The sequence below is a fragment of the Bufo bufo genome, chromosome 1 (assembly GCF_905171765.1).
Source record: "Bufo bufo chromosome 1, aBufBuf1.1, whole genome shotgun sequence".
NCBI classification, from domain to species: Eukaryota; Metazoa; Chordata; class Amphibia; order Anura; family Bufonidae; genus Bufo; species Bufo bufo.
The window spans coordinates 292,776,207-292,802,897 of NC_053389.1; positions in this window are offsets into that span (position 1 = coordinate 292,776,207).

The following is a 26,691-nucleotide window of genomic DNA, read 5'->3' on the forward strand; positions in this document are numbered from 1 at the left end:
GGCCTTTTCTAATATCAAGGAGAGTTTTGCTTCCGCTCCCATCCTAGTACAACTTGATATTTCGTTACCCTTCATAGTTGAGGTTGATGCTTCTGAGGTAGGGGTGGGTGCGGTCTTGTCTCAGGGTTCCTCTCCTGCCAAATGGCAACCGTGTGCCTTTTTCTCAAAGAAACTCTCCTCCGCAGAGAGAAATTATGATGTGGGAGATAGGGAATTGTTGGCCATCAAGTTGGCTTTTGAGGAATGGCGCCATTGGCTAGAGGGAGCCAGACACCCTATTACCGTGTTTACTGACCATAAAAATCTGGCCTACTTGGAGTCAGCCAAGCGTCTGAACCCGAGACAGGCCAGATGGTCTTTGTTCTTTTCAAGGTTTAATTTTGTTGTTACGTTCCGCCCTGGGGTTAAGAATGTGAAGGCAGATGCCCTGTCACGTTGTTTTCCGGGAGGTGGGAATTTTGAAGACCCGGGTCCCATTTTGGCTGAAGGTGTGGTGGTCTCTGCTCTTTTTCCTGAATTGGAGGCAGAGGTGCAGGCAGCCCAGTCAGAAGCTCCTGATCTTTGTCCTCCTGGGAGGTTGTTTGTGCCTCTCGCTTTGAGACACAAGATTTTTAAAGAACACCACGACACGGTCCTTGCTGGGCACCCGGGGGCAAGAGCCACACTGGATCTTATCGCTTGGAGATTCTGGTGGCCTGCGCTTCGTAAGTCGGTTGAGGGTTTTGTGGCAGCTTGCGAGACTTGCGCTCGTGCCAAGGTCCCTCATTCACGGCCATCAGGTCCTCTCCTTCCTTTGCCCATTCCTTCCCGTCCTTGGACACATCTGTCCATGGACTTCATAATGGACTTGCCTCGTTCCTCGGGGAAGTCTGTGATTCTGGTGGTGGTGGACCGTTTTAGCAAAATGGTGCATTTTATCCCTTTTCCTGGTTTGCCCAATGCTAAGACGCTGGCGCATGCATTTATTGACCACATTGTCAAATTGCATGGGATTCCTTCAGACATAGTCTCTGATAGGGGCACGCAGTTTGTTTCCAGATTCTGGAAGGCTTTCTGTTCTCGCTTGGGGGTTCGGTTGTCATTCTCTTCTGCTTTCCATCCGCAGTCGAATGGCCAGACAGAGCGCGTCAATCAGAATCTGGAGACATATCTGCGCTGTTTTGTGGCGGAGAATCAGGAGGATTGGTGTTCTTTTTTGTCCCTTGCTGAGTTTGCTTTAAATAACCGTCGTCAGGAGTCCTCTGATAAGTCACCATTTTTTGGTGCATATGGGTTCCATCCGCAGTTTGGGACTTTCTCGGGAGAGGGCTCTTCTGGTTTGCCTGATGAGGACAGATTCTCCTCGTCTTTGTCATCTATTTGGCAAAAGATTCAGGATAATCTAAAGAGCATGAGTGAGAGATATAAGCGTGTGGCGGATAAGAGACGTGTGCCTGGTCCGGACCTGAATGTTGGTGATCTGGTGTGGTTGTCTACCAAGAATATCAAATTGAAGGTTCCCTCCTGGAAGTTGGGTCCTAGGTTTATTGGGCCTTACAAGATCCTGTCTGTCATCAATCCTGTTGCCTACCGTCTTGATCTTCCTCAGACTTGGAAGATCCATAATGTTTTTCATAAGTCCTTATTGAAACCTTATGTTCAACCTATTGTACCCTCGCCTTTGCCTCCTCCTCCGATTATGGTTGATGGAAATCTTGAATTTCAGGTCTCTAGGATTGTGGATTCTCGTCTTGTCCGCGGTTCCCTCCAGTACCTCGTTCATTGGGAGGGTTATGGTCCTGAGGAGAGGATGTGGGTCCCAGTGACGGACATTAAGGCCTCTCGTCTCATCAGGCTTTCCATAGGTCCCATCCTGAGAAGGTGGGCCCTGAGTGTCCGGAGTCCACTCCTAGAGGGAGGGGTACTGTCACAGCCAGACAGCTGAGAAGCGCTCACAGGAGCTTCTCAGATCCTCCTCATTGAATTTCTTTGTTTTGGTTTAGTTTCTCATCTCGTTAGTCTATCTCAGCTGTCATGCAGTTAGACTGATCGCTACCCTTTAAGTTCCTCCCAATAATGCAGTAGTGTGCGGCTGATACAACTTCCTGGAGTGTGTGTGCATGCTGTTCCCAGTTCCCAGTTCCCTGTTCCCTGTTCCCAGTCGTCATTCGTCTGCAAGATAAGTGCTGTTCATGTATTTATGATTTTGTCTTTTCTGGATCCAGGTGACCCTGACTCCCTCCATGTCAGTGTAGGGAGCCGGTGGTCGTGTCCCTTCACTATTGTAGGGTCTTCAGGTAATAGATAGCCGAGGAACGTGGATATGCGGCCATCCACCTTTGGGGTGTTCGCATAGGCTGAGCAGTGAGGGAGAGCGGCAGGTCTATTGCAGGGGTCTCCCTTTGTTCCTTAGTTGTGGATCCAGAGAGACATTGTTTATATGGTATTGTCTTGTTTCCTGTACACCATCCGTGACACATGCTTGCTACTCTTCGTATGCAAGAGGTGTCAGCGTATATATTCATCGTGGGATGGAGTTTCAACCTGTAGATAATATGATTGATAAAGAAGGGAGATATGTATTCCATCACGGGTTTTGGAAAGGGCAGGAGATGATATTGGCATTCATTTATGTTCCTCCACCATTTAAATCAACGGTCTTCTCTCAATTAGCTAAATATATAGCCACAAAAAATCAATGTGCATTACTAGTGGCAGAAGATTTCAACGCAGTTCCTGACCCTGAGTTGGATCGGTTCTCCGCATCTTCTGGGCACGGTCGGACCGGATCGCCTTTAAGTATTATTTGCCAGGAGCTGGCGCTGGTTGATATCTGGTGCCACCTCTATGGCAAAAAGAAAATTTTCTCTTGTTTTAGCCAGTCATATGGGTCAATGTCCCGTATTGACCTGGCTTTTGCAAGCCACGATTTGAGTCATCAGGTTCTGAAAATCTCAGATCACTCCCTAGTCCTGATCGTGTTTAGGGAGGCGGAGGCTCCAGCCTCAGGCAGAACCTTTAAACTGAACTCGCACTGGTTGGATGTGATAGGGGAGCAATGCCGAATAGACCAGGATATACAGGAATTTTGGGGCTTCAACGGAGGCTCAACACATATTCATTATGTGTGGGATGCTCTGAAGGCCCATATAAGGGGCCTATACTTCACTCAAATTAATAGGTTTAGATTTGAATTGCGGCGAAGGGAACAACAACTGACAGAGTCAATAAGGAGTCTACCTGCCGCATTAATTGCCTGCCATAAGGAGCAATATATTAATCAGTTAAAAGAGGCTAATTCACAGCTTAAGACACTCTTGTATAGGAAAGCACAACATAAGCTCCTTTTCCAAGGTCAAAATCGCTTTTGTGAATAGGGTAAAACGGGCAAGTTCCTGGCACGATTGGTGGCCAATCAGAGACAGGCTACCAGTATAAGGGAAATTAGGAATGTTCAAGGAAATGGGGTGAGGGCCGCAGAGGAGATTAGGGAGGAATTTGTGAAATATTACTCTACTCTCTATAAGTCTGACTCTATGTATACTCGTAGTGATATGGATCAATATCTTCAACAATTGAATCTCCCCCAGTTATCTGTACAGGATAGAGAGATGCTGGATTGCCCTATTCTTTTGGAGGGATTGCAAGCGATACTTCCATCCTTAAAGTATAATTCATCCCCCAGCCCAGACGGATTGCCGTTTGAATTGTATAGGTACCATGCTAAATCGCTCCTTCCGATCCTTCTTCAGGTTTTGAATGAATCCTGCTCATTTGGTTCTTTACCTCCATCATTTAGAGAGGCAGTGATTATCCAGGTGTTAAAAAAGGAGAAGAATCCATGCGATATGGGGTGATATAGACCCATATGGCTCCTAAATACGGACTATAAGATTTTTGCTAAAATTTTGGCTAACCGTCTGAAGAGGGTTATAGCCTCTCTGGTACACCCCAACCAAACGGGTTTTATCCCGGGCCGCCAAATACAGATGAGTCTATATAGGGTGTATTTGAACCTTTCTGTTGGGGGCAGTATAGACCACTCCATCCTGTCTTTAGATGCCGCAAAGGCATTTGACAGGATGGAGTGGCATTTTTTGTGGGCTACTATGTCTCAGTTTGGTCTGGGGAATTTATTTATGGAAATTACCCAAATGCTATATGAACAGCCGGTTGCATGTATCAATATCAATGGTATCAGTTCTCCCCCTGTTATGATGCGGCGAGGGATGAGACAGGGATGCCCCTTATCTCCCCTTCTCTTTGCCCTTTTCATTCAACCTCTGGCCTGTAAGATCCGTTTGGATAATCGTATAGACGGCTTCGGGGTGGCGGGAGTGAGCGATAAAATAAGCCTATATGCTGATTATGTGATTCTGTTCCTGGATCAGGGATGAAAAATTCTTTCCTATGTTATAGAGGCAATAGAGGATTATGGTAAATTATCAGGCTATATGATCAACTGGACAAAGTCATCGCTCCTCCCACTGAACCGGAAGGCCGTAGATGAAGGGAGTGGAGTCCGCGTTCTTGCCCCTAACGACACATTGGATTATTTGGGGGTTAAGATTGGGGTTCCCATAAATAGGTTTTATGAGCTTAATTTGGTCCCGGTTTTGAATAAAGTTAAGTCCAAGATAAGTGCTTGGCAGAAATTGATATTGGCACAGACAGATCGAATAGCATTGATTAAGATGATTATCTTGCCTATTGTGATGTTCCCAATGTGTGCTTCCCCTATTTGGATCGATGACATCTTCTTTCATAGATTGGAGACTCTGATTAATGATCTAATCTGGGGAAGGAAGAGGGTGCGTATAAAGCAGAGATACCTATGGTTGTCAGAGTCAGATGGTGGGTTATCACTTCCTTATTTTCAAGGATATTATTTATGTGCACAGATTCCGCGCTGCTGTCACTTGAAAGAGAGTTCACTTCTACGATACTTGACTAAAGTTATGGATAAACCAATAGAGAATATTTTTGCATGTTTGGAGACTGGGTATATTGGAATGAGGAAGGCTTTGCTGATCCCTTGCTCACTACAGAAGGTTTGGAACAAGCTTAAGGAGATTCTTAAAGTTTCTTGCCCTTTTGCCTTCACCCCTCTGTGGGAGAACAGGGGGCTGGTGGAATTCTTCAAAATTACAGATTTTGGCTATTGGTTACGTAAGGGTATCAATAATGTGTGTCACCTTTTTTATTCGGGTCATTTTAAATTGTTTTGGGAATTTGGTTTCACCCATAGTTCACCATTAGATTTGTTTATGTATTCACGCTTAAAACATACATTCGAGGCCTCTAGGAATAAAGGCTGTATTTTTCCACGAGAGAACTTATTTTTTGATTATTGTGATGCTCAGAAAGATGAGAAGGTAAAGATATCTAGATTATACGCTAAACTGGCAACTGTACCACCTTTTAAAAGCCCAAGTAAGTGGGAGCAAGAGTTGAATTGCTCTCCACTACAGTTGTCTAGTATTTATAGGAACGTGAGAAAGGCTACAGTTTCCAATGCTCATAGACTAATTCAATTTAACATCCTGCATCGATTGTATTATACGCCAAAAATCCAAGGAAAATTCCACCAAAATAAGGGCCGGGATTGCTGCTGCCCTAAATGTGGATATGTGAATGCAGACTATGTCCATTTGCTTTGGAATTGCAGTAAAATAAAAAAGTATTGGGAGCAGGTCTTTACTACCCTACAAAAGGAGTCTTTGACGATTTATAACCCGGGGATGTTGACAGTGATTTTGGGATACTATGTGTCAGAAATGGAAACCCCGCTCTGGGTCAGACAGATCTGGATGACGGGACTGATGGTGGCAAAAGTTATGTTGATCAAACACTGGGGCTCTGTCTCCCCGCCCTCGATAAGTGAGTGGAGCCTATACCTTCAACAAATTAGAATATATGAGGATATATGAGGAAATGGAGGGCGGCACGCATGACTGCGTAGCTACATTTAATGTTGTCATTGTGCTATAGTTGATTGAATGTAGCGGACGGCAGCCAATGGGGGGGGGGAAGAGGGGGAGGTTATAATCCTATCTGTTAGTATAATAAGTGTGAACTTATAGTGATTTGTATAATTTAGGCAGGGGTCTGCCTTCTTTTATAGGGTAAGGTGATTGATGTCGATAATTACTATATTATGTAAACTGATTTGATCACTTATAATATTATGTATCGTGTATGTATATTGTGGTTTCTAAAAGAAAAATAAATATTTAATAAAAAAATAAAAAAGATACCCAATAGCCAATTCTCAGTCAAAAAATATGTTAAACATAAATTACAAGGGCAATATTGAAAAATAACAAAACAAAATACAATCCAAAGGAGTAGATAAACTGTGGAGTGGAACAAAAGTAAAATTTGGTTATGAAACTGACTTTAAAGAGGGTTTAGGTCTTTTTTCTAACCTTAAACTTGATGCTTCCCTTAACTGGAGAAATATCTGGTATTGATGTATTCCTCGATCTGGTAACTATACATATCGAGGAACTCAAGTTTTTCACCCCACGGTCCAATTGTAATCATGCCATGGCCACCACAATTTCTAACCTTGAGCGAGATCGTTGAGTGGTTATTAAACCATCTGATAAGGGTGCTAATACGGTGGTCATGGATAATGACCAATACACACTATGTGTGAGTCTCTCCTAAAGAATCGTGATACATATGAGATTCTGTCACATGATCCAACGGATAGCTTCAAACAAGAACTAAAGAGTATCTTGTATGATGCCAAACAGCAGCAGCTGATTACTCAGGATGAATATAATTGTTTACTTCCTCTTTTCCACGGATGTCCACCTTCTATTGTCTACCAAAACTGCACAAGGGGGTTTCACCGCTCAAGGGTCACCCCATCGAATCTGGAGTGGGTAATTTGTGTCAAAATTTGGATATTTATATCGACCAAATCTTAGCCCCCTTTGTGACAACTAGTGTTAATCGCCAATATTCTAATCGCAAATTTTGAATCCGAATATCAGCACTTTGAGAATTTGCGAAGATGTAGAATATAGTGCTATATATTCATAACCGCGAATATTCTAAAAAAAATTTCCATCAGTAACCTCCCTTCTTGCTTGTGGGTCAATGAGAAGGCTGCAATATCTTTGTCAGAGCTTAGCAACATCCCTAGCAACCAATAGGAAAGTTGCCTACCCCTTACTATATAAGAAACTCCCCAGCAGCCATTTTCTGCAGTTTTTTTGCAGTTCTGAGAGAGAGAGAGAGAGAGCAGTGACATTGCTGTGGTCTGTGCTTTCATCTGGATCCTATTCTTATCCAATTACATTAGATAGATAGATAGTTAGTTAGTTAGTTCATATATATAATACAGATAGTTAGTGGGAGATAGTCAGTGTAGGTTAGATAGTGATATAGTGTAGCTGATAGGTTCCAGTGCAGGGTGTTAGGTAGTGTGATAGGAATTACTGTTTCTCTGCTGTCCATACATACATGCTATAGACATAGTGCTGTGATGTCACAACAATCAGCCAATCAGTAATATCTACTCAGACCTGATAAAATGTGAAGTTGCATGTATTGCGCAAAAAATATGCACATCATTAGTGCCAATTTGCGCAATCACGAAAATAATGACTGGAGATCACGAATTCTAGAATCTGCTTATTTATTGCGAATATTATGTGAAAAATTCACAAAATATCGCGAAAACGAATATTGTCTTTGCCGCTCATCACTAGTGACAACTTTACCATCCTATACCCGTGATACGACTGAGTTATTGAAATGTTTAGAGGGGCTTCATGTTGAAGTAGACAGCTTACTCACCAGTATTGATGTAGAGACCCTTTATTGCAGTATCCCGCACAATCTCTGGATTCAGGCTGTCGATTATTTTTTACAGACTCAGGGGTGTCAGTACCGTGCCCACAGTCTCTTTGTTCTTCACATTCTGGAATTCACTTTGACCAAAAATATTTTTCTTTTTAACAACAGGCTTTACCACCAGCTCAGGGGCACCGCGATGGGGAGTCCGTGTGCCGCATTGTATGCAAATTTGTTCCTGGGCTGGTGGGAAGCGACTTTGGTCTTTACTGAAGAATGCATGGGACTTATTGACTCAATAGGACTGTGGGCACGGTACATTGATGATATTTTTATCATCTGGAAAGGACCAAGGGGGGCCTTCGAATCATTTGTGAATGGGGTTACCCTGACAAAATCCTCAGAGTAGCTTTTAGATCGGCCCTGCATGAGGAAAGGTCTGCCCACCTGCTCACGTGTGAATGCGGTAAAGGATATATTGGCAAGATCATCCAGGAATTCCGCAGGAGGGTGGGTGAACATCTCAATGACATTGCCAACATGAGGGATTTTGGACTAAATGAACAGCTGAGTTTTAGCTGTTTCATTTAATATGTCCTCATACTGGTTTCCGAGTGTGGGCTTTGTCTCTCCCTTTATTGATTCCCCAATGGGTTATCTGTCCATTGACATTTATACCCTTGTGATTGGTCTCTTTGTAATTTTATCCTAACCAAATTTTCCTTTTGTCCCACTCCCCAGTTTATATACTTCTTGTGATTGTAGTTTGTTTTGTTATTATTCAATATTGCCCTTGTAATTTATGTTTAACATATTGTCAGTATGGGGTCTGTGTCCCCACCGCAGGGTGGCAGATCGCTGTCTGCACATCGCAGCACCATGGGTCCCAGTTCTGGCTTACCTTGTAGGAGATGCAGGCGCCCGCCAGCATACTGCCGTATCCTTACTCACTGCCAGATGTCATCTGATGCGATATAGCACACGCCCGCGCACTTCTTCCTTTCTTATAGGAGTAGGCAGCTGGTACCTGATTACCGTCCCCACCCGGAGGCGGGACTATTTGTATTTAAGGCAGCTTCACTCATCATGAAGTGCCCAAGCGTGGTTGTTGTACCTCTTGACTCCCGCTGAAGAGTCCCACTGTTTCTGTTTATTGGATTTCCTGGGTTCTGACCTCTGCTTCGTTTGACTATGCATCTGCCTGCCGTCTGTTTATTGGATCACCTGGATTATAGACCTCTGCACTGTCTGACTATGCATCTGCCCATTGCCTCCTGTAAGTCTGCCCAGATCTTGACCCTGCACTACCTGACAACGAGACCGCTTATATCTTTACGCTGTATTGCTCTGAAATTTGTTTTGCCTGTATCTGTCAAGTGACTTTTGAATACTGTCTGCCAGTAAAGACAATCTGTTCCTTTACTCCACCTTTGTTGGACTCTGTTCACACTACTGCAGGTAGCTGCATTCTGGGTAACTGGTTCAGACACCAGGGTCCTGACTCTGAGAGTCAGCAGTCAGCAATATTACGAATATTCTGTTAAAAACAAATATAGAGCAATATAGCGAATATGATCTCAGCGAATAGTCTTGTAATATCGCTATACAACTAATAGAGGGCGCTGTAATCATGAGTCATGATTATAGCGCCCTCAATTAGTTGTATAGTGTTATTACAAGACTCTTGTTCATAGTCTTCTGACAAGAATATTAGACTTGTTATAAGGATGTAAAATCAATAGAGGGCTCTATTCATAACTCCATAGTGCCATCTATTGGTTTTCATAGTCTTATGACAGCTGAAAAACAAGGCAGATTCTGCTCATTTGCATGTCTTTCCCATGTATATGCAAATTAGTTTTTACATGACAAAGCTATATAGAAAAGTTATTGAATATTATGTTAGGACAATCGGAAAACTTTTTGTTGCCCTAATGATATTAATCTAGGTGTGCAGGTCCACCCAAGCCATCCAACAGATGCAAAAGAACTTTGAGGTTTACTGGTTCTCAGTCAGATGAGAGCTGGTTTGGAATATCTAATTGTGCACAAGGCTACCATTGTAAGGTATGCTGACTGTCATCTATCTCATGGATAGAATGGGCATATAATCTTTATGTGGTTGTCTATTGTATGCCATACATAATAGGAGTCTAAGATGCATCCAGCTATCTTGTTAATGCTGTTACCAAACCATTTTTATGGGGGTTCCATCCAATTCTAACCTGTTTTTATGAACCGGACATCCTCTTGTCTTCTGAGCAGGGGGTGCCTGGTTGTCTCCCATTGACTTCCATTGTATTCGAGCACCTGAATTATTCGGCCGAGCCAAACAGGTATTCAGCTGAGCTTGCTCACTCATCACTAGTTGGGAACTATTCCATAGGGTTTACTAGGGATTCTGCCCGGGTCAGGTATCTGGACGGGGTTGCCCGTTTTGGGGCGAGTGCTCTGTATAGATAGGTAGGGCTGGCCTAGTCCCCCCATTAAGGATCTCTAGGGCCAGTTGTTTCTGCTGATAAATCTGTACATGAGCACTCACAGCCATCCGAATATACTTGAGTTATTTCAAGGACCTACAGTTATTAGAATATATATGAGACATTTAAAGAATGAATGGTTGCCTGATTGGTCCCCTCTGAAGTGCTTATGAAATTGGTAAGAATGTTCCAATTCTCATATGATATTTTCTATATATCTATTGATGGGCCTCAGGGCCCAATATATTACCATTCAGTGATTATGTGCGTTATGTTCCAATCGGCAGTTGGTGCAATTATGCATTTTATTGGACAGTATTAACCGCCTCCGGACCGCCTAACGCAGGATCGCGTTCCGGAGGCGGTAGCTGCAGGAAGAGTCACGCATATACGCGTCATCTCGCGAGACGCGAGATTTCGCTCAAAGCCGGCCCGCGCATGCGCATCGTGGGCCGGCAAAAGTTCAAGGAGTATTTTGTCAGCAACCTGCCAGCCAATGATCGTTGCTAGCAGGTTGCTGATTTTTTAAAAATCGAATCACAAGCCATCTAACACCTTATATTTATAAATATAAGGTGTTAAATGGCTTCTCTGCTCCTCTGCTGGTCCTTTTGGTCGGTTGGTTCCAGCAGAGGAGCAGACATCACAGTGAGTACACCCAACACCACACTTAGCCCCCAGATCACCCCACATCACCCCAATTAACCCCTTGATCACCCCTGTCAATCACTAGTGAAAGGGAAAAAAGTGATCAGTGTAAACTGTCACTTTTTTTCCCCACTAGTATTGACTGTTAGGTTTTAGGATAGTTTAGGTCCCTTGGTTAGGTAGTTTAGCATCAGTTAGCGCCCAGCCCACCGCACTGCAGTCACTTATTCGCTGATTAGCTTATCGCTAATGAGCATTTGTACTTTTATAGTATCTGTCAGTGATCAAAACTGATCACAGTCAGATCTATAATAGTATTAGTGTCACCTTAGTTCACCCTCCACCCAAAACGCAGTGTTTGCCCGATCAGGCCTGATCGGTCGCCCACACGTGTGTTCACCCACGCCCGCCCCGCCGCAGTGACAAATTTTTTATTTTTTTTTATCACTGCACATTCACTTTACAAGCGCTGCGGCGATAAAAAAATCAGTTTTGATATTTTTTATCAATCGCAGCGGCCTCCGGTACTTCGCTAGCCTCCCATTTGTAAGACAGGCTTGCTTTTTTTCTTGGGTAGTCTCAGGGAATACCCCTAAATTTAGTAGTCCAAATGTCAAACAGGGGGTATTCTTCTGAAGAGGCCTACAGGCTTCTGACCCAGTCGGATGAGGAATGGGAACCCTCATCTGACGAATCTAGCGGGTCAGAATATGAACCTGTAGAAAGCAGTGGCAGTCTGACCCAAAGTTCGGACGAGGAGGTTGAGGTCCCTGATAGCACCAGGCGTACCCGGCCCCTTGTTGCTAGACCACAGGTTGCGCAGGATCCGCTTCAAGAGCAGCAGAGTGGGGCTGGCGCTGTCGGATCACGTGGTGAGGCATACACCAGCAGCGCAGCCCTCCCTGGACCTAGTACCAGCACTGCCGTACAACATGGTGAAGTGGCGAGCACCAGAAGGGCAGTTGAAGCTGGTACGGTGGCACGTGCAATAGTTACCCCGTCGCAGCCACCGCACAGACAGGCCCGTAGAGCCCCTAGAGTCCCTGAGGTGCTGGCAAACCCTGATTGGCAGTCCCCAACTTCAGCCGCACCTGTAGTTCCCCCTTTCACCGCCCAGTCTGGAGTTCGGGTTGAGACAGCTCAGATCGGTTCGGCACTGGGATTTTTTGAGCTGTTCTTGACTGCGGAGCTCTTGGACTTAGTCGTGGCAGAAACAAATCGGTATGCCACTCAATTTATAGCCGCCAACCCGGGAAGCTATTATGCCCAGCCTTTCCGGTGGAAACCAGTCCAAGTTTCCGAATTCAAAAAATTTCTGGGCCTTCTCCTCAACATGGGTCTAACCAAAAAGCATGAATTGCGGTCATATTGGTCCACGAACCCAATTCATCACATGCCCATGTTCTCTGCTGCTATGTCCAGGGCACGATTTGAGGCCATCCTGCGTTTCCTGCACTTTAGCGACAACACCACCTCCCGTCCCAGATGGCACCCAGCTTTTGACCGGCTCCACAAAATTCGGCCCTTCATAGACCACTTCAACAACAAATTTGCAGATTTGTATACCCCTGAGCAAAACATCTGCGTAGACGAGTCCCTTATACATTTTACCGGGCGCCTTGGCTTCAAACAATACATCCCAAGCAAGTGCGCCCGATATGGGGTCAAATTGTATAAGCTCCGTGAAAGGGCCACAGGCTATACCCACAAATCTCGGATCTATGAGGGAAAAGATCAGACCCTGGAGCCGGTCGGTTGCCCTGACTACCTGGGGAGCAGTGGGAAGACAGTCTGGGACTTGGTGTCACCCTAATTTGGCAAGGGGTACCATCTTTATGTGGACAATTTTTACACAAGTGTGCCCCTCTTCAGGCATTTGTTCCTAGAACAGATTGGCTGCTGTGGCACCGTGCGACTTAGTCGCCGGGGCTTCCCCCAACGGCTCGTTACCACCCGTCTTGCAAGGGGGGAGAGGGCTGCCTTGTGTAACGAAGAACTGCTTGCGGTGAAATGGAGAGACAAGAGGGACGTTTACATGCTCTCCTCCATTCAAGCAGACACGACAATACAAATTGAACGGGCAACCAGTGTCATTGAAAAGCCCCTCTCAGTCCACGACTATAATGCGCTCATGGGAGGGGTGGACTTCAATGACCAGATGTTGGCTCCCTATTTAGTTTCCCGATGCACCAGACGCTGGTATAAGAAGGTGTCTGTATATTTGATTCAATTGGCGATGTACAATAGTTTTGTTCTCTACAGTAAGGCTGGGAGAACGGGATCCTTCCTCAAATTTCAGGAAGAGATCATCGCGAACCTCCTGTATCCAGGAGGTTCCGTGGCCCCAACCACCAGATGTCGTGTCTGTAGCAGGAGTGGAATAAGGCGTGACACCCGCTATTTCTGTCCTGACTGCCCTGACCACCCTGCCCTATGCTTAGGGGAGTGTTTCCGGAAGTACCACACACAGGTACACTTAGCATATGGATTGCATCTCACAGGACAGGCACACAGGGCTATTAGGGCCCTTACACTCACAGCTGCTGCAAACCTCTCCTTTCCCCTGGGATAAAGTGCATAATGTACTTCGCCACATTTTTGGGCGATTTGCGCTTTGCACATTGTCCCATGGGGAAGGAGAGGTTTGCCCTATAAAGGTAAAAAAAAAAAATACACCGGTAAGCAAAAAAGTTAACGTTATGTTAAAAAAGTTAAATAAAGTTTATATGTTCTGTTCAAATGTTATTATAAAGTTAATAAACTTATTGCGTTGCGGCCTGTTTTTTTTTTTTTTTACCTTCCAGGTGGACCAACCGATTGACTAGCTGCAGCACTGATGTGCATTCTGACAGAAGCATTGCGCTGCTGTCAGATTACACACAAGTCGGTGTATGCGGCGCTGCAAGACGAGATTTCTCCTCTGCAGTAAAAGATACATTTGCCGAGGCATATGAGCTGAGGAGGCGGCGATGTTCATATACTTTGGCAAACACTTTGTATATAAAAAAAATAAAAAAATCCTGGCAATGATTTATTCATCCACATCGATTGATGTGAATGGAGAAATCGGGTTTGCCAGGGCATACGAGCTAAGTGGGTATGGATGTTGGGCGGAGCTCCTATGTCCTGGCAGACGCCTTTCCCCTCCTTTTTTTTTTTTTGGCAGAGATTTTTTCATCCACATTGATCTATGCGAATAAAGAAATCTGTGCCGTAAAAAAATCTCATTACCCGTATGCTCAATATAAGGAGAATAACAGAAACTCCTAATGCTGGCCATACATGTAATGATTGCGGAGACCCTCAAATGCCAGGGCAGTACAAACACCCCACAAATGACCCCATTTTGGAAAGAAGACACCCCAAGGTATTCACAGAGGGGCATATTGAGTCCATGAAAGATTTACATTTTTGTCCCAAGTTAGCGGAAAGGGAGAATTTGTGAGAAAAAAAAAAAAATCTATTTACGCTAACTTGTGGCAAAAAAAAATAATTTGTATGAACTCGCCATGCCCCTCATTGAATACCTTGGGGTGTCTTCTTTCCAAAATGGGGTCACATGTGGGGTATTTATACTGCCCTGGCATTTTAGGGGCCCTAAAGCGTGAGAAGAAGTCTGGGATCCAAATGTCTAAAAATGCCCTCCTAAAAGGAATGTGGGCCCTTTTGCGCATCTAGGCTGCAAAAAAGTGTCACACATCTTGTATCGCCGTACTCAGGAGAAGTTGGGGAATGTGTTCTTGGGTGTCATTGTACATATACCCATGCTGGGTGAGATAAATATCTTGGTCAAATGCCAACTTTGTATAAAAAAATGGGAAAAGTTGTCTTTTGCTGAGATATTTCTCTCACCCAGCATGGGTATATGTAAAATGACACCCCAAAACACATTGCCCAACTTCTCCTGAGTACGGCGATACCAGATGTGTGACACTTTTTTGCAGCCTAGGTGGGCAAAGGGGCCCACATTCCAAAGAGCACCTTCAGGATTTCACAGGTCATTTTTTACACATTTTGATTTCAAACTACTTACCACACATTAGGGCCCCTAAATTGCCAGGGCAGTATAACTACCCCACAAGTGACCCCATTTTGGAAAGAAGACACCCCAAGGTATTCCGTGAGGGGCATGGCGAGTTCCTAGAATTTTTTATTGTCACAAGCAGACAGCTGAGAGGCTCTGACAGGAGCCGTTCAGATCCTCCCCCTTGAGTTTCTTTGTTTTGGTTTCTGTTCCTCACCTCGTTAGGCTATCTCAGCTGTCATGCATTCAGACTCATTACCTCCCTTTATATTCTCCCCCATAAGGTAGTTGGGTGTGGCTGATACTACTTCCTGGAATGAGTGTGCATGCTGACTTCAGCTCCCAGTTCTCAGTCGTCTTCAGATAAGTGCTGTTTTGTATTTATTATTTTCTGTTGTCTGGATCCAGGGGACCCTGACTCCCTCCGTGTCTGTGTAGGGAGCCGGTGGTCGTGTCCCCTCACTATTGTAGGGCCTTCAGGTTAAGATAGCCGAGGTACGTGGATATGCGCCCATTCACCTTTAGAGTGGTCGCATAGGCTGAGCATTAAGGGAGAGCGGCAGGTCGATTGCAGGGGTCTCCCTTTATGTTCTTTAGTTGTGGATCCAGTGAGTCATCATTTGTTATTTGTATCATCTTGTTTCCTGTACACCATCCGTGACATTATCAGCCACCAAAACCGTCTCAAGCATGGATCCGGTTTCACTTTTGGCTGAACGCTTCCAGGGTCTTTCATTGGAGGTAGCTGATCTCCGTAAGACTTTTTCTCAGTTTCAAGTGACCGGTTCAGCTTGCGTTCATGGAGTTTGTGCTGAGCCTAAGATTTCGCTCCCGGATACGTTTTCCGGGGGTAGTGAGAATTTTGTACGTTTTAGAGAGGCTTGCAAACTCCATTTTCGCCTTCTTCCCCATTCTTCCGGTGATGAAGAACGGAGGGTGGGGATCATTATATCGCTGCTCAGGGGTAATGCTCAGTCCTGGGCCTTTTCCCTGCCGGAGGGGGCACAACCCCTCCGTTCAGTGGATGAATTCTTTTTAGCCCTGGGTCAGATATATGATGATCCGGATCGTATTGCTCTGGCTGAGTCTAGACTACGTCTGTTATGCCAGGGTAAACAATCCGCAGAGATATACTGCTCAGAATTTCGGAGATGGGCAGCAGATACGGGTTGGAATGATGCTGCACTCCGAAGTCAATTTTGCTATGGTCTTTCTGAGGGATTGAAAGATGCATTTGCCTTTCATGAAAGACCTACCTCCTTGAATTCTGCTATGTCTCAGGCTGTTCGTATTGACAGGCGTCTTAGAGAAAGAGGAGAGATTTCTCCTTCTTGTCATGCTCAGTCCCGGGACAGTGCACCGGTGTCATTCTGTGCACAGGGGTCTCAGTCGCTGTCAGCCCCTTCTGAGCAGGAGCCCATGCAGCTGGGGTTGATTGCCTCTGACAATAGAGGATTCAGCCCGCAGGGGAGTGTTTGCTTTTGTTGTGGAGGTATAAATCATCTGGCAAATGTTTGTCCCTCTAGGAGATTCAGGCAGTTTTCTGGGAGTAATAAAGAGACAAAAAGGAGGAAATCTTTTAAGCATATTCCGTCTGTTACTATTGGCAGGGTTGAGGCGGAAATTGAAGAATTGTCTTTTGCTTGTAGTTCCCGTTTTGTCCTGCCTGCTAGGGTGGCGCTAGAGAGCAAGAGCATTTTTTGTGAGATTTTTGTGGATAGTGGAGCAGCTGTCAACCTCATTGATAACCAATTTGCAATAACTCATGGTTTCCAGGTTTGCACTTTGCGAAAAAATATTCCTGTTTTTTCTATTGATTCAGCTCCACTTTCTCAGAAATCATTAAAGGGCATAGTTCACAATATCCGTTTAATTGTGAATGATACTCATGTTGAGGATGTGTCATGTTTCGTCCTTAGCGGTTTGCCTACTCCTCTAGTGTTGGGGCTACCCTGGCTCTCTAAACATAACCCCACCATTGATTGGCCAGCGAGGCAAATAAATGGTTGGAGTGACTTTTGCAGAGAGAATTGCCTCATAACATCTATTTCTGAGGTTTCTACTAAAACTGTACCACCTTTCCTCTCTGAATTTTTGGATGTTTTCTCTGAGAGTGGAGTTCAGGATTTGCCTCCGCACAGGGAGTATGATTGCCCTATTGATCTCATCCCAGGTGCCAAGCTGCCTAAATCTCGTTTATACAATCTTTCCCAACCTGAGAGGGTCGCAATGCGTGCTTATATCTCTGAGAGTCTGAGAAAAGGACACATACGACCCTCAAAGTCACCTGTTGCCGCTGGTTTTTTCTTTGTTAAGAAAAAAGATGGTTCTTTAAGACCTTGTCTGGATTTCAGGGAGCTGAACAGTATCACTATTCGTGATCCGTATCCGCTTCCTTTAATCCCAGATTTGTTTAACCAGGTTGTTGGGGCGAAAGTCTTTTCCAAATTAGACCTAAGAGGGGCATACAACCTGGTTAGGGTCAGAGAAGGAGACGAATGGAAGACGGCTTTCAATACCCCTGAGGGCCATTTTGAGAATTTAGTTATGCCTTTTGGTTTGATGAATGCCCCAGCCGTTTTTCAGCATTTCGTCAACAGCATTTTTTATCATTTAATGGGAAAATTTGTATTAGTGTATTTGGATGACATTTTGATTTTTTCTCCTGATTTCAAAACTCATAAGGAACACTTATGTCAGGTCTTACTCATCCTGCGGGAGAATAAATTATACGCGAAACTGGAAAAATGTGTGTTTGCGGTTCCAGAGATCCAATTTCTGGGGTTTCTTGTCTCCGCTTCTGGTTTTCGCATGGACCCCGAGAAGGTCCGCGCTGTGCTTGAGTGGGAGCTTCCTGAGAATCAGAAGGCGCTGATGCGTTTTTTGGGCTTTGCTAATTATTACAGGAAATTTATTTTGAATTATTCCTCTGTTGTTAAACCACTCACGGATATGACCAGAAAGGGGGTAGATTTTTCTTCCTGGTCGGTAGAGGCGCGTAAGGCCTTTTCTGATATCAAGGAGAGTTTTGCTTCCGCTCCCATCCTAGTACAACCTGATGTTTCCTTACCCTTCATAGTTGAGGTTGATGCTTCTGAGGTGGGGGTGGGGGCGGTCTTGTCTCAGGGTTCCTCTCCTGCCAAATGGCAACCGTGTGCCTTTTTCTCAAAGAAGCTCTCCTCCGCAGAGAGAAATTATGATGTGGGAGATAGGGAATTGTTGGCCATCAAGTTGGCTTTTGAGGAATGGCGCCATTGGCTAGAGGGAGCCAGACACCCTATTACCGTGTTTACTGACCATAAAAATCTGGCCTACTTGGAGTCAGCCAAGCGTCTGAACCCGAGACAGGCCAGATGGTCTTTGTTCTTTTCAAGGTTTAATTTTGTTGTTACGTTCCGCCCTGGGGTTAAGAATGTGAAGGCAGATGCCCTGTCACGTTGTTTCCCGGGAGGTGGGAATTTTGAAGACCCGGGTCCCATTTTAGCTGAAGGTGTGGTGGTCTCTGCTCTTTTTCCTGATTTGGAGGCAGAGGTGCAGGCAGCCCAGTCAGAAGCTCCTGATCTTTGTCCTCCTGGGAGGTTGTTTGTGCCTCTCGCTTTGAGACACAAGATTTTTAAAGAACACCATGATACGGTCCTTGCTGGGCACCCGGGGACAAGAGCCACACTGGATCTCATTGCTCGGAGATTCTGGTGGCCTGCGCTTCGTAAGTCAGTTGAGGGTTTTGTGGCAGCTTGCGAGACTTGCGCTCGTGCCAAGGTCCCTCACTCACGGCCATCAGGTCCTCTCCTTCCTTTGCCCATTCCTTCCCGTCCTTGGACACATCTGTCCATGGACTTCATAACGGACTTGCCTCGTTCCTCGGGGAAGTCTGTGATTCTGGTGGTGGTGGACCGTTTTAGCAAAATGGTGCACTTTATCCCTTTTCCCGGTTTGCCCAATGCTAAGACGCTGGCGCAGGCATTTGTTGACCACATTGTCAAATTGCATGGGATTCCTTCTGACATAGTCTCTGATAGGGGCACGCAGTTTGTTTCCAGATTCTGGAAGGCTTTCTGTTCTCGCTTGGGGGTTCGCTTGTCATTCTCTTCTGCTTTCCATCCGCAGTCGAATGGCCAGACAGAGCGTGTCAATCAGAATCTGGAGACATATCTGCGCTGTTTTGTGGCGGAGAATCAGGAGGATTGGTGTTCGTTTTTGTCCCTTGCTGAGTTTGCTTTAAATAACCGTCGTCAGGAGTCCTCTGATAAGTCACCATTTTTTGGTGCATATGGGTTTCATCCGCAGTTTGGGACTTTCTCTGGAGAGGGCTCTTCTGGTTTGCCTGATGAGGACAGATTCTCCTCGTCTTTGTCATCTATTTGGCAAAATATTCAGGATAATCTAAAGAATATGAGTGAGAGATATAAGCGTGTGGCGGATAAGAGACGTATGCCTGGTCCGGACCTGAATGTTGGTGATTTGGTGTGGCTGTCTACCAAGAATATCAAATTGAAGGTTCCCTCCTGGAAGTTGGGTCCTAGGTTTATTGGGCCTTACAAGATCCTGTCTGTCATCAATCCTGTTGCCTACCGTCTTGATCTTCCTCAGACTTGGAAGATCCATAATGTTTTCCATAAGTCCTTATTGAAACCTTATGTTCAACCTATTGTACCTTCTCCTTTGCCTCCTCCTCCGATTATGGTTGATGGGAATCTTGAATTTCAGGTCTCTAGGATTGTGGATTCTCGTCTTGTCCGTGGTTCCCTCCAGTACCTCGTTCATTGGGAGGGTTATGGTCCTGAGGAGAGGATGTGGCTCCCAGTGACGGACATTAAGGCCTCTCGCCTCATCAGGGCTTTCCATAGGTCCCATCCTGAGAAGGTGGGCCCTGAGTGTCCGGAGTCCACTCCTAGAGGGAGGGGTACTGTCACAAGCAGACAGCTGAGAGGCTCTGACAGGAGCCGTTCAGATCCTCCCCCTTGAGTTTCTTTGTTTTGGTTTCTGTTCCTCACCTCGTTAGGCTATCTCAGCTGTCATGCATTCAGACTCATTACCTCCCTTTATATTCTCCCCCATAAGGTAGTTGGGTGTGGCTGATACTACTTCCTGGAATGAGTGTGCATGCTGACTTCAGCTCCCAGTTCTCAGTCGTCTTCAGATAAGTGCTGTTTTGTATTTATTATTTTCTGTTGTCTGGATCCAGGGGACCCTGACTCCCTCCGTGTCTGTGTAGGGAGCCGGTGGTCGTGTCCCCTCACTATTGTAGGGCCTTCAGGTTAAGATAGCCGAGGTACGTGGATATGCGCCCATTCACCTTTAGAGTGGTCGCATAGGCTGAGCATTAAGGGAGAGCGGCAGGTCGATTGCAGGGGTCTCCCTTTATGTTCTTTAGTTGTGGATCCAGTGAGTCATCATTTGTTATTTGTATCATCTTGTTTCCTGTACACCATCCGTGACATTTATTTTTTGTCACAAGTTAGCGGAAAATGATGTTTTTCTTTTTTTTTTTTTCTTACAAAGTCTCATATTCCACTAACTTGTGACAAAAAATAAAAACTTCCATGAACTCACTATGCCCATCACGAAATACCTTGGGGTGTCTTCTTTCCAAAATGGGGTCATTTGTGGGGTAGTTATACTGCCCTGGCATTCTAGGGGCCCTAATGTGTGGTAAGTAGTTTGAAATCAAAATGTGTAAAAAATGACCTGTGAAATCCTAAAAGTGCTCTTTGGAATGTGGGCCCCTTTGCCCCCCTATGCTGCAAAAAAGTGTCACACATCTGGTATCACCGTACTCAGGAGAAGATGGGGAATGTGTTTTGGGGTGTCATTTTACATATACCCATGCTGGGTGAGATAAATATCTTGGTCAAATGCCAACTTTGTATAAAAAAATGGGAAAAGTTGTCTTTTGCCGAGATATTTCTCTCACCCAGCATGGGTATATGTAAAATGACACCCCAAAACACATTGCCCAACTTCTCCTGAGTACATCGATACCAGATGTGTGACACTTTTTTGCAGCCTAGGTGGGCAAAGAGGCCCACATTCCAAAGAGCACCTTTAGGATTTCACAGGTCATTTTTTACACATTTTGATTTCAAACTACTTACCACACATTAGGGCCCCTAAATTGCCAGGGCAGTATAACTACCCCACAAGTTTCCCCATTTTGGAAAGAAGACACCCCAAGGTATTCCGTGAGAGGCATGGCGAGTTCCTAGAATTTTTTATTTTTTGTCACAAGTTAGCGGAAAATGATGATTTTTTTTTATTTTTTTTCTTACAAAGTCTCATATTCCACTAACTTGTGACAAAAAAAAAAACTTCCATGAACTCACTATGCCCATCACGAAATACCTTGGGGTGTCTTCTTTCCAAAATGGGGTCACTTGTGGGGTAGTTATACTGCCCTGGCATTCTAGGGGCCCTAATGTGTGGTAAGTAGTTTGAAATCAAAATGTGTAAAAAATGACCTGTGAAATCCTAAAGGTGCTCTTTGGAATGTGGGCCCCTTTGCCCACCTAGGCTGCAAAAAAGTGTCACACATCTGGTATCGCCGTACTCAGGAGAAGTTGGGGAATGTGTTTTGGGGTGTCATTTTACATATACCCATGCTGGGTGAGATAAATATCTTGGTCAAATGCCAACTTTGTATAAAAAAAATGGGAAAAGTTGTCTTTTGCCGAGATATTTCTCTCACCCAGTAGAAAGTCAGAGCTGCTTCAAAAAGCGGAAATTCACATTTTTGTACCATAGTTTGTAAACGCTATAACTTTTACCCAAACCATTTTTTTTTTACCCAAACATTTTTTTTATCAAAGACATGTAGAACAATAAATGTAGAGAAAAATTTATATATGGTTGTCGTTTTAAAAAAATTTTTTTACAACTGAAAGTTTTTCTTGCAAAAATTTCGTTAAATTTCGATTAATAACAAAAAAAGTAAAAATGTCAGCAACAATGAAATACCACCAAATGAAAGCTCTATTAGTGAGAAGAAAAGAAGGTAAAATTCATTTGGCATCCAAACCCCCCTTCTCCTGTTCCTGTAATAATTAAGTAATGTCATAGACAGGTCCTTAATTCTGATATTTAAGGACTCTATATTGACATTGACATTGAGTGTTTCACAGGATTGGTGTGTTAGCAACTGTGGTGCCAGTATTCAAAAAGAGGTAAAAAATAGGGCCCTGAAACTACAGTAGAAAGGAACAATCAGATAGAATTTATAAATTCCCCAATGGAGGAGAAAAAAGAGGAATAACGGCAAAAAGATATGGGATCTTGATGGAGGGGGAAAAAAAACGGATTACAATACTTGCTAGAGGAAAATCGGAAAAAGAACTTCAGTCTTTTACGGAAGAGAAATGGAAAGATGCTCTTAGAAGTTATGCTATGGTGTCGGATAGGGGTTCACATAAGATATCACAGTTTTTTTATAGTACATAGATTACACCGATCTCCTTGGATATTAAAGAAAATGGGTGTGAGAACTTCAGATAAGTGCCCAAAATGTAGGGGAGAGAATGCAGATCTTATACATTGTTTTTGGAGATGCCCCAGACTTTTTAGATATTGGAAAGAGATAGCAGAGATTGTACTAGTATTTTTGGATGTTTAAGTTTTTTAAGATCCAATAGTTTGTATACTGGGGGCAACTGAACATCTGAAGTTAAAAAAAGAGGTACGGTTGGTTTTGGGTAAAGTACTATTTCAAGCTAGACTCCTTGTACTTAGGAAATGGGTAAAGGAAGATCCCCCCACAGTGGGACAGTGGCGAGAGGCAGTTGTTAACCTGATTAAAGTTGAACGGTGACTGAGAGTTATACTAAAAAATCTGAAAAGATTGATGAAATATGGAACAAATGGTTATACTAGGCCTGGATGTTAATGTTGTTTTTTTTTTCTTTTTTTTTCTTTCTGTCCCTCTCTCTCTCTCTAAGGGGTGACGGGTGGGTAAAGAAGGGAAAGAAAAAAAGGAAAAGGAAAGAAAGTTATTATAATATTTATTAAGTTGTAACATGGACTTTTACAATGTAGTATTGTTGTGATTTGTGTACATGTTTTCACAAAATTGAAATAAAATAAAAAAATAAAAAATATGTATAAGGTCAGAGGTCAGTACAGAAATTTCTCCCATCATATATTTATTTCCAGGACGCAGTGGACATCCTCAACGTCTAGAAGAAAGAAGGTTTCTGCACAAACATAGAAGAGGATTCTTTACTAGTGTTGAGAGAGCATGCTCGGCTGAACACCATTTTCACTCAAGCATTGCGATGCTCGGCACATCGCGGTGTTCGGCTGAACACCGTGTGTGCTCGAGTGTGAAGCTTGAGTTTCCTGCTCGCATGTTTGTTGGCTGCTACGCAGCCAATAAAAGTGAGGGGTAGTACTGCCACTCACTGTAATGCCGTAGCCATGTTGGTTACTGGCATTACAGTGATTTGCTGGCCAAAACGCGGCACGTGGTTCGGCTCTGTCTTAGTCAGGGAGAGCTGCAGCAGAAGGGACAGATAGTGTAGGGACAGGAATTGTGTTGTTTTTTTAGGCAGGGTTTAGTGGTGAAAGGTGTTAAAGACCCAAAAGTCCTTTTAAGGACTATTGTTTAATCTGGCTGCAATATAAATAATATTAGCGCAACCTGCGCTAAATTGCATGCAATTGTTTGGCCGCTGCTGATAGTGACACAACCTCTTCTACATCTGTTGTGTTACATTTGCGCATCCTAAATATCTGTGACATTCAGCGCAATTGTTTGGCCGCTGCTGACCGACATTACCTGCGCTACATCTCCTGTATAACGTTTGCGCATCCTAAATATCTGTGACATTCAGTTTAAATTATTTGCTCATACACTTACAAAACCTGTGCTACTATATGTGTGACATACTTGCAAGCATATATGCCATTTAATACGCTTAAGCCGAGCAGTAAGGGACAGGGAAGTGGCCGTGCTGCTGATGGTACACGCAGAGACCTTGGCCCTGGGCACGGTGAAACTGTGCCTGCTGCCAGAGCACAAGAAACACACTCATCCACGATACCTAGCTTCATGTCCCAGTTTGCAGGGCGGCGCAGGACACCACTCTCTAAGTCATAGCAGTGCAACCAGGTGGTCGGTTGGATTGCAGCAGATAATGCCTCCAGTCGGTTAAGCACCAACCTGTTTTCCACAAAGTCCAGTCTCAGTAGCCAAGAGTCTGGTCAACAGACTCCTCACCCTGATCCTCCTTCCTCCCACCATGGAGAGTCTTGGCAAACAAGTGATCCCACACTCATATATTCCGAGAAGCTGTTTTCATCGCCACTCCCTGATTTTGGCCCCTCGCCAAGCCCGCTTGAAGAGGGACATGGGGAGATCGTGTGCACCGATTCCCAGACTCTTGAGCATCCACAGTCAGAAAAAGATGACGTGGGGAATGGCAATTAGTGTTTCACGAGGTGGATGATGATGATGAGACACAGTTGCCAATAAGTCAACCGCAATTAGTGTCTTAAGAGGTTCATGATGAGGATGAGAAACAGTTGTCAATAAATGAGGTTCTTGTTAGGTCAACAAGTCAGGAGGATGACCAGAGTGAGGCAGTGGAAGAGGAGGGGGTAGACGATGAAATCGCTGACACAACCTGGGAAGGTGGCAAGTCGAGCGAGGACAGCAGTACAGAGAAGGAGGGATCCGCAGCACCGCAACAGGCTGGAAGAGGTAGTGGAGTGGCAAAAGGGAGAAGGCGGGCCACACCAAACAGGCCCGCAACTGGTACCCGGAAAAGAATTGTCATTTGCAACCTGTGCCGTACCAAAATGAGCAGGGGCGTGAACACTAGCAACCTCACCACCAGCAGCATGATCCGCCACATAGCATCAAAGCACCCTAATTGGTGGGCCGAACGCCTGGGTCCACAATCAGTGTCTGCTGGTCACACCACTGCCTCCTCTTCCCCTGTGTTACGTGCTGGCCAATCCCCTGTCCAAGACGCAGGCCCAGATGCCTCCCACCCTGCATCTGGACCTTCGCAAAGCACCATAATCGAGCACATCTACTTCTGTGTCCCAGTGCAGGGTACAGATGTACATACCCCTGGCCTTTGAACAAAAGCGCAAATATCCAGCTACCCACCCACAGGCCATAGCACTAAATGTGCACCTTTCCAAATTGCTGGCCCTGGAAATGTTGCCATTTAGGCTTGTGTACACAGAGGCTTTCCGCAGCCTGATGGCGGTGGCCGTCCCTCGTTACTCAGTCCCCAGCCGCCACAATTTTTCCCGGTGTGCCGTACTCGCCTCACACCAGCATGTGTCCCGCAACATCACCCGTGACCTAACCAACGCAGTGTTTGGGAAGGTCCACCTAACGACTGACACATGGACAAGTGCTTTTGGCCAAGGACGCTATATTTCCCTGACGGCACACTGGGTGAACGTTGTGGAGGCCGGGAGCGAATCATACCCTGGGATGGAACAGGTGCTACCGATGCCAAGGATTGCGGGCCCTGCCTCCTTCAGGATTTCTGCCACCACCTACATTAGTGGCTGCAACCCTTCCCTCTCCTCCTCCACCTCCTCCTACACTTCCACCTCTGAATTCTCATCTTGCAGCACCAGTCAGACATCAGTCAGTGGCTGGAAGCAATGTAGCACTGCAGTGGGGAAGCGGCAACAGGCCGTGCTGAAACTATTTTGCTTTGGTGACAAACAGCACACCGCCGCGGAACTGTGGCAGGGTATAATGGACGAGACTGAGCTGTGGCTCTCGCCACTTAACGTACAACCAGGCATGGTTGTGTCTGATAATGGCCATAACTTGGTGGCAGCTTTGAAGCTCGACAAACTCACATACATACCATGCCTAGCCTACGTGTTCAACTTAGTGGTTCAGCGGTTTCTCAAAACCTTCCCCAATTTGCCTGAGCTACTGGTGAAGGTGTGCCGCATGTGTGCCCATTTCCGAAAGTCATCTACAGCTGCCGCCAGTCTGGCAACGCTGCAGCAGCGCTTGCAATTGCCAGCTCACCGACTGTTGTGCAACGTGAGTACGCGCTGGAACTCCACGTTCCACATGTTGGCAAGGCTCTTTATGAGCAGCAGAGGGCAATAGTGGAATACCAGCTCATGGTCGTCGCCTTTCCAGTCAGCTTCCGCTCTTCACAAGCGAAGAGTGGGCATGGATGTCTGACGTCTGTGACGTTTTATGCAACTTGGAGGAATCAACACAGATGGTGAGCGGCGATGCCGCTATTATCAGTGTAACCATCCCACTTCTGTGTCTCGCTGCTCACAATCAAGGCGGACGCTTTGCATGTGGAAGAGGTGGAAATGGGGGAAGACAGTACACAGGGTGATAGCCAGACCACCCTCAGTTCGTCTTCTCAGAGCTAATTTGATGATGAGGAGGGTAGTACCCATGGAAGTTTTATTCCATCTGTTCAGCGTGAATGGGTAGAAGAGAAGGAAGAGGATGAGGAGATTGAGAGTCATCCTCCTAATAAGGACAGCAAAGTCTTGTGTGTTGGGTCTCTGGCACACCTGGCTGACTATGTTATGCTGCCTTTCCTGTGACCCTTGCATTATACACATTTTGGCCAACACTAATTTTTCACCCTGCTCAACCCCCGCTACAAAGAGAACTTCTCATCTCTCATTCCTGTCATGGAGAGAGCTAGCAAAAAGGTGAATACCAGAAGGTCCATGAGGAAAAATTGCTCCAAAAATTTCCAGCTGTCTACACTGGCAGCAGAGCAGTACATAGTTCCTTAAGAAACCGAG